The sequence below is a fragment of the Stomoxys calcitrans genome, chromosome 4 (assembly GCF_963082655.1).
Source record: "Stomoxys calcitrans chromosome 4, idStoCalc2.1, whole genome shotgun sequence".
Taxonomy (NCBI): Eukaryota; Metazoa; Arthropoda; class Insecta; order Diptera; family Muscidae; genus Stomoxys; species Stomoxys calcitrans.
In genome coordinates this window covers 50427140-50440625 of record NC_081555.1, presented here as the reverse complement: position 1 = coordinate 50440625, position 13486 = coordinate 50427140, and the positions used below count along the sequence as shown (strand labels likewise).

Sequence of the window (13486 nt, the reverse complement as noted above, 5' to 3'; positions counted from 1 at the left end):
GTCCGCCTAGGACGCTCAACGCCTGGATTTGAATTCTCACGAGACGATCAGAAAAATTTTCAACGCTGGTTTTCCCCTCCTAATGCTGGCAACATTTGTGAAGTATTATGGCATGTACTAATTTTTCTCCAAAGAGATGTCACACTGCGGCACGCCGTTCGGACTCGGCTATAAAAAGAAGGCCCCTTATCATTGAGCTTAAAAACTTGAATCGGATTGCACTCATTGATATGTCAGAAGTTTGCCCCTGTCCCTTAGTGGAATGTTCATGGTCCAAAATTTGCATTGCATCCCGTTTTTAAATGTGGATTTATCTACGAAATGCGATCATACCACCTACCACTCACGGTTAGACAACAAATCAGCTTGTTTGTCCTATAAAAAAACGCTTATTATCTATAGTAAATTGACCATACTGGTGAGAGCACAAACTATTGTGGGGATGGTAAAGTGTGCATGTGAATGTGTGTTACTGAGAGTGAGTTTGTTTGTAACCCTCCAAACATTTTCTATCGTGCGAGTCACTAAATCTGCACTCAAGGAAGTTGAAAACAATCTCAGGCGATATCATTTTTTACTCTAATTAGTGTCTCGGTACGGGAGAAAACGTGCCACTTGGCGATATATACCCATGAGTGACTAAATAGGGACTAAAAAAAGTGTAAAATTCGATTATCAACGTCATTTATAAAAATAAATTTTTATTTGCCAAATGTTCTTTTTACCTTTTAGAGTGAGGCTAATTTTTATTTCTCTTTCTAATTTATTTCTTTTCCAAATCAAGATTATTAATCGAAGATTTTATTTGAAATGATTTTCCCTGACTGGGATTTGAACAGCCAACCTTACGATTGTGAGGCGTATGCTATCCCTCTGTGCTACCGACCTTTCTTCATTACAGAAGGCTAAGTTAACATATATTCTATTGTTTGGGGTTTTTTGAGTTAGCGTTCAAAACAACAACAAAAAATCTAATTTTAAATTTGTTGCAATAACAGTTGATTATGAGAAACTAATTAGCGAAACATGAATGATAGAATTCCGACAGTAATGTATTTTGTTGTTGTAAATCTTGAGATCTCTACAAACTATCATACAAAAGGACCTAAAAAGTGACTATTCTGGGAGGGAGTGAGAAAGTCACTTCCAAATGTTTGGAGGGAAGTAGCGCGTGTTTGGTTTGCACACTCACTCCGTGTTCTCTGCAGTGCTCTCTGTTTAGTGAGTCGTGCGATGTTGTTGTTATTGTTTCCCTTTATCAGCAGCTTTCTTCATGTATGGTGTCATTGTAATATTTTTCAATGGTTTTTCATATTCAGTTGCGTTTTTGACGCTGCACAGTTTGCATCACGTGAGAATAGGAAAAAAAGAAACGGTAACAACATCAGCGCCAGCCAGCCCGTAGCAGCCACTAAGACATTTTTGGTTTCTTCATAGGCAACTCTTTTTCTGCTTTCCTTGAATATAATTTTTTACTGCTGTTGTTGGTGTCGAAACAAACGAAACGAAAAAAAAAATCAAATAAAAACAAGTTAACAAAGTGATGAGATTTAGAATTGGGCGATTTTTGGATTAGCGTCGAACTAAACGGAAAATTTTAATACTGCAACAACGTTACTTGTGATCAACAGTGGAAAAATTAAGGTGTGAAAATTAAAAATTAAAAAAATTACATAAGAAAATGTTTCTTTCGAAAGATATCATGATGACAAAGAAAAAAATTCAAAATTTCAAAATTCAATTCCATCGAATATCGGAAAAGAAATGAAAGCAAAAAAAATTAGTTTGTGCTTTTTGTGATTCTACTACACATGACATACAAACACAAAGCCACAGTCACACACACACACACCCATGCAAAGGTCTTCTCGCATATAAGCAAAAAAAGAAAGAAAAACACTGAAAAAAGTCTAAAGTGCCAACATCACCAATATTTACATACATCATCGTCGTCATCCAACCAAGCCAGCAGCAAAACCAAACCCATCAACCTACCAAGCAACCAGCCAGTTATTCAGCCTTACGAACCTACCAAACACAGCTCAGCTCTCGTTTAGTTCAGTTGAGTTTAATTCAAACAATCATCTCAATAATTTTTTTCGCTGCCACTGCCCGCCGTCATTGTCGTCTTCATCTATTTATTGTACATAGAGTGTTGTGACGAAGTTTCGTTCAGTGTGTTTTTGTGCTTTGTTTGTTCGCATCAAAAAGTCGTCTCTATTTTTAAGCTTACAATAGAGTACGACATGTGTGCTGCTCCCCCATGCCTCCCACCCTTCGCCCAGGGCTCCAATCTCTCTCGTTCTCATTCTCCGTATTTAGTATACGTAATTGTAAAATCATTCACTCTCGCGCTCTCTTTCTGTGCTACTGCTATTGGTTATCTCTTTTATATGCTCCCTGCATTTTTTTTATCGGTTCTTTTGTTGTCCATACACTCACGCCCTGGTGGAGCTTGGAATCAACAACAAATACAAAACATGGAAACATTTTGTTTATTATTTTAAAACACGCTTGTCCTCTCCTTTAAATGCCTGATGTATGGATAGATGGACATACGTTTTGTTGTTGCTTTCCTCATTCACCACTGCACCACACCACTACCACCACCATCAACTAACTACCTATGGTTCAGGCATTTTGTGTGAGCAACTCAGCGGACGGGTTTAATGTCGTAGCTGATGTTGCTTTTTTTGCCTAGCAATTTTTTCTATGCTCTCCATCCTCTTTAGCTTTTTTACGATAGGCTTGAAAGTGCGTGCAATAGAGGGGGGCACGTGAGTCATGAATTGTCGCGTCACGTGATTCGTGAGTGACCCTTTTTGAATTCTTAGTGCGTGAACGAGTGAAATCATGCTCACGTATCTAATCACGACTTACAAGAAAATCACGATTTAAGAGAAACTCATCACTTACGAGAAAATCACGAAAATCACGACGACGATTTTTTGCAAGAGTCTTACACATTCATCAAAAAAAACAACAAAAATTATTCGCTTCATGCAAACTATTTTTTCAGCCGTGAGTCTAGATTTCCTTGTGAGTGTCTGGTGGATCGTGATTTTCTTGTGAGTCGTGCGTGAGTAAAATTTTTGTCTCGTATGCGTGTATGATCTTGAGTCGACATGAAAAGGTCAAGCGTGAATAAAGCTTTTTTCGTGAGTGATTGCTCACATGTACATCTCTAGCGTTCAATATCCATGATTTTGCAGATAGAGTGCTGTCATCCACAGATGATTGCTTAAAATTTTCCTATAACAACAATTCGGGAAGATGAAAGGGAGTTGCCACAATGCTGTGTCTTATCCTGTGCCAGTCAGATGTTCTGAATTTCAGTGTAAAATTCTACTGTATAGCGATAACAGATAATAATAACCGATAATAACACTCTGCGTATGTATATGTAGTACTAAAATGAACAGCAATTAGTTATCATTAACTATGCAATAATTCGTTGTTGGCTATTAAGTGTTGCCAACTTTTGTAGATATTTTAATTTGAAGGGCCGTTCACACTGCATAATTGACATAATCTAAATTGTCCCCAAAACTGATAATTCGCATTTAACAACTATAGAGGGCTATCGCTTAAGGCCAAAACAGAATGTGCTTTGTTTTTGAGCAAAGTGTCAAAGTTGAAAATTCTTTCATTTTTGCGCGTAACATTTGATTCATTTGCATAGTTGCATTTTTCAACGCAAATAATAAAGGTTTGACCAAAATTTTTAATGACAAATAGTTGAGACAAATAGAACTGAGACAAATAGAACTTGAATTAATTCCAGGCAGACTACAGCTTTTGACTTTGTCTGAAAAAATAGTCTTTTTTTAAATTCGCGAGTCTCGTAGGAGTGGATTTTGAGGTGAAAGTAAGCTTTCAGACGGAATCGGGTGTGAACCTGGGATGTATTTTGAGTTCGATTTTTTCTTTCATTGTATATAAACGATCGCCCTGATATTTTGCCCGATACAGCTACTGTAGCTAATGTTAACATTAAGGCTTTGCTTTATGCGGACTATATTGTGATATTGTCAGATTTCTCGGTTGGTTTGCAGAAAGTGATAAACTTTTTAAAGAACTATCGTGACAAATGTGAAATTGTCACGATAGGTACAAGGATTGCGTCTAACCTGAAATGGTGCTAAGTAGACAGGTATATCGAAAAAGTTCATTCTTATTTTTTTCTCAGGAACAAACTTTCTGATTCAAAAATGGCGACAAAATGGTCAAAATATTTGAGCAATTCAAATATATCTGCAGACAACCAACTTAAGATCTTCTATGCACTTCTAAGACTGTTATATGCGGTACAATTTTGGGATTTGAACAGTTTGATGATGTTGATAAGTTATGTAAATTTTTTATTAAGAAGTTGTTACACATACCGGTTAACACTCCGGACTATGTACTGTACCTTGAGACTGGATTCAACTCTCTGTTTGTTACAACACTGAGTATGCATTTTTATTAATTCCTAAACGCACCAGGTATGAAAATCGCAAAAAGTTAACTCAGGCTATTTTTAAAAAATCCTTTGGACGATTAAAACGCTATTGGTTGCGTAATAATCGTCGTGAAGAGTTGCTAAAACTTCCGCACACGCAATGGATTGTCCGATGATATCCTAGAAGAGTGTTTCGCAATCCATACGGAAGAACAATAGCTTATAAAAACTTTTGTGGACAGTTGTGTGAGTTCGATTGGGAAATACTTTCTCTTCTCAGTTGTCCAGCCTGTAACCAGTTGGCACCATCATCTAGTTCAGTAGCTAACTTTTAAAGTTAATTTTGTCCATGCAGTTCCATTTTACGCAAAATTCTATGAAAAGTAGTTATTTAGCAACAGGTATTGCTGACGGAGGTTGGTTTCAAAAATGATGGTGCTTCCGGCGTTCGAGAAGAATTTGTACCCATTAAAATTCTCATGCCATTGATATTTTCGCAAGTCCAGGTTCGAGTTCCGGCAGAAAAAAATTTTTTATGCTATTTTTTCTTTAAATTAACTTTAGAAAATTCGGAGTAATTTTCTTGGGTTTCTCATAAATTGTAATTTCTAAATTTTTTTATTTAATTTTGTAGAGAAAATTAGTGGTGTAATGCTTATTGCGTTGTTCCATCATTAACAAAGTGATGGCGGTAGGTTAGAGGATGCACGGAAGACTACCAAACATAAGATGATGAGTTCAAATCTCCTCGTCAACCACAGACAAAACTTAGGTAGAGAGAGTGGCAGAGAGAAAACCGAGAGCAAGCAAAAAAATATTTTTTCAAACATTGAAAAATGAAATGAAATCAAGAAATCACTTACGGAACTAGTTTGTTGGAGGTAGCAGAAGTACTAGTTCCAGAGTCAACTGGTTACTCCAATGACAAATCCATGTTAAATTCACCAATTGTTTGCACTGAAATTAAACAAACGTAGCACGAGTCCTGATTACTTTGGTACTAGTGAATAAACAGGTTTGGAACTAGTAGCCTGGACTACTGGGTTGTTTCATATAATTCGGGGCCACATAGCTACGGATACTTTCTTTCTACCGCAAATACCTACCTATCATTTTTGAAAAAATTCTAGGAATGAATGAATCGAGGGGTAATCCTCGAGAGTGCAGTGTGTATAGATAGAATAATGTTTATCACATACTTTAGCTCAGCAGCCGCTATTAGTTGTTTGGCATGCATTTTTGTTTGTTTGCGTACGTAAATGAGATCCGCCCTAATGCGCATGTTGCATTATGACCATTGCCTTATCACCAATACGGGTATAAGGAGTTGAGGGCTTCAGTACTCTTTATTGTTTATGGAGAGAAGCTCTTGTCGTTCTCTCTAGTTTTTTTTTTTATTTATTTTTGACAGCTCTTTGAGAGCGGGACCTTCTGTGTTTTGTAGCTGCTAAAAACTGTCGTAGCATGTATCCACTACGCTATTGCTTGCTGCCATTCCCGGTTTTTAGGCTCCACAAGATTTTGTGCGTCCTGCAATACCTGTGTGGTAAAACCATTTTATGCAGCTGTAACAGGGTTTTCTAATATTTCACTAAAAACAAAAATAACTTTATGTCCATTTGTCATTGCTGCTTTCATTGTTTTTCTTCCATGAGCTTTGACAAAATTTAGTGGAACAGTGTTTTTGGTTGGGCAACTCCACCTACCTTTAATATTAGTTTAGCCTAGTGTGTATGTGTTTTGTCTGTTGCCTGAGTGCGGCTTTGTTTTCTGCATGAATGTGTGTATGAATGTTTGTTTGGTGGTATATACCTACACAATTGGTGTAGATCTGCCTTTTCATACGTTGCTTGCTGTAAGTAGTGAATTGGTGTTTTTGTTTCTTTCAAATTGCTGTTGCTTTTTGAGTTTCAATTCTTGCCTTACGGCTTTTCTCGAGGTTAGTTGTTGTTGCACTAAAGAGGAAATATTACATGGATTGGTGATTTTATTCAACGCTAACGTCGTCACCAACATCTCTTATCCGTCTCAGTATGTTTGCCAGTGTGTGTGTGTGTGTGTCTGTCTGCTCCCCATCATTCGTTCGACGATGCCAACGTCAACGCCAACAAAGACGACGACGGCGCATCGGCGTTGCTGGATTTGCCTGCCTGCTTGGCAGTGTGTTATTATTTCTAGTGCGTGCAAAGTATAGATGAAGCAAAAGTAGTCAAAGTCGAAAAAGAAGAACGGAATAAAGTTGCGTCAGTTTCATTTTTAGTTTCGGCTTAAATTTCAGACCAAACGCAAAAAGCACACAAGAACGGAAGAAAAACAGAAAAACATTGTCGCTAGATGGTGTTTGGTGTGTGAGTGTGTGTGTGTGTGTGATATATATGGTGCATATGTTGGCTTTGAAAATATTTTGTAGAAATATCCTGATTGGGTGTTCATGCCGTGGCAATACATATTCCGAAATCAAAGTGTATGGGCAAAGCCGAAAACAACATTTCCGTTGTGTGTATCTCTCACAATGTTCCAGGAAAAAGTGCTTTAATTATTGTGTCGGTTTTAATACTTATGGCAAAAAGTGCTGTTACTTACCTACATGCATATAGTATGTATGGAAAATTAAACGTATACGTACATGCGTTTATGCCTAATTAAATCTAAGAGCTATTTTTATATATCCCATTTCAAAAAATTTTTTATTCATTCCCTAGTGCTAATGAAAAAATTGTGATTTATTTTTACCAACAATTCTCATCTGTGAATCAATCAACATTTTATATATATATATAAATACATACCTATGTATATTTTTTAATTCAAAGAGAGAAAGCCAAACAAACAAAAACAACAAGGAAATTCCATTCATACAATCATTTAGCAACAACAACCACAACAACAACAAAAATAATAGTAACAACAGCACTACCATCCTTAAAGCAACACCATAAGTTTCAAAGAAAAAGCAAAACAACAACAAAAACATCACATATACTCTACTGACTCGTTTTTTTTTTGTTTATCAAACAGGTAATTATTATACTCTTCACCAACTATCGTTACTTCCTTTTCCTTTTTTTTTGTTCTTACTCCCTCTGGTGCTCTCTTTGTCACGCTCATCCTTGTTTTCAATCTCACCGCCAGTGTTGCCACAAGCAACTATTTTTTAAGGCTTCTTTTTCAAAGTGAATGACTATCATAAAAGCTGAGGTGGTCATCTTTTTAGAGGGGGAATTAAGTGCAAACCTTTAATTTCCGAAAAGTATTTGGTCTGAAATATCTACAGCTATGAGCGAAATAATTGGGAAGCGGCTACAGCGAGAAACATTTGATGCCAAAACTTGTAAAATGAGAACTGAATCGATGGCTTACAACAATTTTTTCATGCATAGGTATACACTGCAAAAACAACTCCCTTTATGAAAGTTAAAGCAGTTATTTAATGTAAATAAAAAGCAATTATTTATTGGAAATGTTAAACCAAGAGGTTAGTTTGAAAATTTTATTTTATTTGGAATTCTTGTATTTGTACTTTGGAAAGATTAAAGCACAAGGAAAAATATATAAGTTATTCAACGACGTTGTGCATAGAATAGCAGAACCCTTCGAAACCAAGTAGTAAACATTGACATCGAGGGGTCTTTTTACAATGTGCGGACCGGCACAACTGATCCAATCCTTAGATTAATATCGGGTGGACCGGGTCCTTAAAGACTGGACCATATGCTTAGAAACACACCCGCAGAAAAGTTGATGGCAAACGTGCTCATTTTAGTATCATAAGGTATTGATAGTAAAGCCACAACTTTTGTTAACAAAGTAATACCGCATGGTATGGATGAAATATGAAATGAGCAGTACTGCTTGTTACTTGCTTTATTATCGAACTGGTATTAGTTTCAATCCCAATTTGTTGCTGTTTTTTGTACAAAACCGTTGTCGGTTTTAGTACCAATCCGTTACTGAATATTCCCGCCCCTTATGAACCAAAATAAAAAAACCATTTAAAATAATTTGAATCTTGTTTCACTTCGATTATTCATATTAATAAATACAAAACAAAATAATGTTGCTCCGTGACCAACCTCGATTCTTTGTATTCAGCAATTGATTTCATATCCATTGATTCCTAGAAGTGGTTTTTATAGGAATACACTAACACTGCATCGTTTACCACAAGATACTTAATTATTTTGTTGATTTAGAAAACGTTCTTAGAGTTTACACTATTTCCATTTTCACCAAAAGCATTTCGGAGTCTTGTTGCCCACGTAATGATCTGTCAATAAAACAAATATCATAAAGTTGCCATTTCTAGTTTAACAGATATGCCAATAGGAACTTTATAACATTTTATGTCAGCTACCCTGTATGTACTGTGGGGGGATAACTTTTGTGTAGAACATATTTTTATATTTTTTCTTTTAGATTTACTTTAATGAGCTGCAATTAGTTGTTTTTTGTTTCCATTCTCCATTCTATAATTTGGTATAACTGTATATAATTCCCCATTTAGAAATAGCTATGCAATGGCAACCCTACACTATTCCCATTCATTGCTCTCGCTCTCTCTCTCTCTCTGTGCTCTTGGCATTTGTTTTTAAATGCGTTTCAATTTTATTTTTAAATTCCCTTTGCCATTTTCCAATTTGTTTTCTTTTTAACCGGAGTTTGTTTTGCTTGTTTGCTTTTACTGCCTTTGTCCTTTTATGTCCTTTAAATGGCGTTGGTTTCTTATTGGACATAAAAAAACCAACCACACAACATAAACACACTCGCTCACTTACACACACACACACACATACACACACAACAAAGTCATTGATGGTGACGATGTCGATGTGTCGCTGTGGCGATAAAAGCCACACAAAGGGTAGTATGAATGAGCTGTGTTTAATTTATTGTTGGTTGTGTTTTGTGTATTTATGTCGTTGGGGGAGGGGCGGTTGATGTTTTCTCAGCACTTGGCAGCAACGCTCTAACAAAATGTCCACATGTACTATTCACGTGTATTTACTATTCTCTCACAAGCTCATCACAATCATGACTTAAGTTAAATCTCGCTCCAATCCTTATAAGGGCGGCCACAAGCATGCAAAACCATACTTATGTAAATTGCAATAAGACGTTACTCCAGGGGTTAAATAATCTGTAATATAAATATGAAAATATACTAAGAATCTTATTTCTTGGAGGAATTGTCTGAATTACCAGATGTGTGTGAGTTGTTAGGCTTTTTCAAAGAGATCTGCAAGGCTTTGCAATGATAAGAACAGAAGGCATTTTCCTTCTCATAGCGAAGTAAAATGAAATACCTTTCAGATTGTCACTAAAACTTAAGCTAACCTAATCTTCTTGTTCAAGTCGTTTCCCATTCTTCTGTCATTTGATTTTGGACCCTATGTGCTTTTGTTTCCTTTTATGAAATGAAATTTTAATAGGTTTATTTCTTCTCTCTATTGCCTCTATTGTTTGATGGGCTTATCAACATCATCCCTTTCGAGGCGCAATGCAATGAATAAAACGAAAATGTGGGGGAATCAGCATCAAACTATTTGTATTATATGACTTTTAAAATTTCTCAAGTTCCAAATTAACACAATTCAGCCGCTGAAACTCTAAACCTTCCTCCATCTATCCATCCATCCATCATTGCCAGCAACATTTAACACCATTTTTTGTGTGTTTTCTTTCTGTGCCATTGACGTCGTTTTATTAATTCTTCCTTCTATTCAATGTAAAGACGCAAATGAAGCAGCACAAAGAGAAACGATAAAATTCTATGATGCGGCCATTCATCCTTCCCTGCAGTTGAATGCGCCCGTCCACCATTCATTTGCGCATTGGCAGTGGATGGTGTTGTGGTTGTCTCCAGATAACCGTATAATATGTGCAAACATAGGGACAAATGGACGGGCGGACAGACGCACGGACGGACGGACATATCTAAATTGTTTACTCCAACATAACGAAACGACTGGTTTGCTGGCATGTTTTCGCTCTCATACATACTACATACTTGGAAATAATAACATCTTGGAATGAATACCAAGAATTTCATTTAAACCCTCCAAGCTGCTGCCTCTGTTGAATTTTCTTCTGCCTGCCATGGCTGCAACGTCAATAGCATAAATTTTCAGCTTCATAACTTTGTAATTATGATGTGGCACAACCATCATTGCGAAGAAGAAAAACGCATTTGGCCATCCCATCGCACCACAGACGCTTTATTGGTGGTGGCTGGCCATGGGCTGCTCCACCGCACTTACTTCATCACAGCGTTTGGCGGAGTGGGGCGGCAAGCAATGTACCGCACCAAACAACAAAGATCTATTCATAAACCAAACAAACAAGAAGAAAATGTTACAAATTTATTCACACCCATAGATGATGCTCCACATAAAAAAAAGAAAAAACTTTAATAGCGCGCCATAGCGTTGTGGAGCCGCAACTCCTTATTTTGCTGAACGATCAAAACGAAATGCAAAGCAAAGAAGAAAAGACGGAATTTAATTCGTTAGCATAGAAAAATTTTTATATCACCAAAACAAAAAAAAAAAACAATGAAAACTTCTAGGGACAAGGGCGGGAGGCGCAGTGGTGATTCTTGTTCCACAAAGCGTTTTACGCAGAATGTTCATTACGAATGAAATTTTTTAACTCAAAATTAGCTAGAGCAGATGTTGAGCTGAAAATAGCTTGGGTGGGAATCTCAATGGACATATAGTCTAGGCATAACTCTTCAGGTTGAGAAACTATCTCACCTGTGAGTAACTCACCACCATAAGAGTATAACCTATTAAAAAGACAACGCAAACCTATGCTCATACACTCATAGAAAAAAGTTTGTTGAAAATAGCAAACACTGTCTGATGATATAAGCATACCGATCTACTCAGAATCACATTCTGATTCGATTTAGCTATGTCCGCCTGTCTGTCTGTCCGTCTGTCCATGTTGAATTGTGTACAAACTACAGGTCGCAGTTTTCATCCGATCGTCTTCAAATTTGTTACAGGCATGTTTTTAGGCCTAGAGACAAAGCCTATTGAAATTGGAAAAAATAGGTTCAGATTTAGATATAGCTCCCATACATATGTTCGTCCGATTTGCAGTAATAATGCAATAAAATGGTCATTTGTTAACAGTTTCTCTCAAAATTTGACTGGAAGTATTTTCTAATGACTCTCGACATTCCTGGTGAAATTCATAGAAATCGGTTCAGATTTTGATAAAGCTCCCATATATATGTTCGCACAATTTTGAAAAATATTGCAAGTGCTCATTTGTTAACCCATTCTCTAGAAATTCGGCATGAAGGATTTTCCTACGACTCTCGACATTACTGGTAAATTTTATAGGTATCGGTCTAGATTTAGATATAGCTATCATATATATATATCGTCCGATTTTCAGGTCTATGGTCACTGGCTTTTACCTTTCCCTTATGGTTGTACTTAAGACAGCAGATTTTGTTTGCTGACTTAGCTGACCGAAATGTTTGCTAAAACAGCAGCCCTATGTTTGCTGAAACAGCAGTAAAGTCTGCTTTCCCATTTTTAGCAGACAGAAACTGCTGTTTTAACAAACATTCTTGTTATTTTGAACAACAACTTTGGTTGAGTGTAAAAAACCACACCCCACTCTCCATCAAAATTGAAACTGTGATATCAACCCACGCTCACAACCTCGCTCTCTCTCTCTCTCTCTCTCTGATTAAGTTCTAGTCCTCAGTCATACTCTCTTCTCTTCAAATCCTAGTACTGACATCATTCGCTGCGAAAATACATTTTTAAACTATTGCGAAATCCGGCGGACTTTATTATTCGCCAGAACTCAAACAAAAGTCAAGCAACAAAGATAACAGCATTAAAGTAGAGTTGATTGGTTCCCATTTCGTAAGCGCTTACTTGTATTTCCAATTAATTTAAACGAAATCTGTACTGATGCAGTGACTTGTTGCTGTGTTTGTGTGTTTTGACATTTTTTCGGGCTAAATGTCCTAGACTCAAAGGCAGAAATCAAAAACAGGAGATCTTCATGGAATTTTTTATATATTACGATAAGAATTGATTACTAAAGGAGTCAAATCATCAGATCGATTTACACATCAATATTTAATTTTGATTTGTTTATATGAAAATAAAAAAACATATTGGATTTGTCATTTGGATGTCATTGATTTGTTGGACATGTAACTCTTTTTTCGCATTGTTTCTCAAAAACTGCGATATTGTTACAATAATTGGCCTATTACCTCTCCTTGGACTTGTTCGCTCAGCAGGAGCATATTCTCTTTATACATCCCTCTTAGGAGCTTGTTCGCCATAGTTCGGATGTAGAGAGATACTTCCAATGTAATATAATAAATTTTTTGTTGGTTTCGTACTTCCCTATACCAGTTTGTCAAATCTGTATACCTTTTGAATTATATCCCCTTTCGTTTCAACTTTTACAATCTTTCAATTTCAATCTTTAAATTTTATTTAATTTAATTCATTTACTTGATTAAGGCCGATATGTATCTAAATTTTAAATCCTGTATTGTTATTGATAAGACTTTTTGCCTTGTTGTGCAGGAATAACAAGTAAATTGAATTAAATTTACAAACAAATTATGCTGCCGTGCAACGATATAGGCTACCAGAAAAAGTATTCGTACAAATAAAATTCAAGGAATCCCATGCAAAGTTGATGACATTAAAATTTGGAAATCTGCAAAGATAACTAAAGCAAAAGCAAATTGGGTTGAATTAGATTTTATTTGTAAGTTGTTCCAGATTAAAAAAAATGTTAAGATGATTCCTTAAAGAAAAGAAATTTGTGCTGATGAGAGAGATGTTACTTTAAATGTGCAAATTGCAAAATTTTTTCCATGAACATTCCCGTAAGAAACAGGGACAAATTTCTCACATACGAGGGCTGCATTATAAGTTTCTAGCCTCATAATGCAAATACAAATTTTGTCATCAAAAGTGGTTTTATTGTTTTTCAAAAAACACTGATAGAAAAAGCACTGTACTTTACCAACATCGGCTGGTATTATTGGGTTGC

The 13486-nt window shown here is 36.2% G+C and overlaps 1 protein-coding gene across 1 annotated transcript in view; it reads left to right on the top strand.

Annotated features, from left to right (window-relative positions):
• The first annotated feature begins 1314 nt into the window (after positions 1-1314).
• Positions 1315-13486, top strand: part of LOC106080849 (protein doublesex-like) — a 33942-nt gene continuing 21770 nt past the window's right edge. The window contains exons 1-2 of the mRNA XM_013242441.2: positions 1315-1644; positions 7147-7462. The gene's annotated coding sequence lies outside the window, so the exon portion shown is untranslated. The remainder of the gene's footprint in view (positions 1645-7146; positions 7463-13486) is intronic.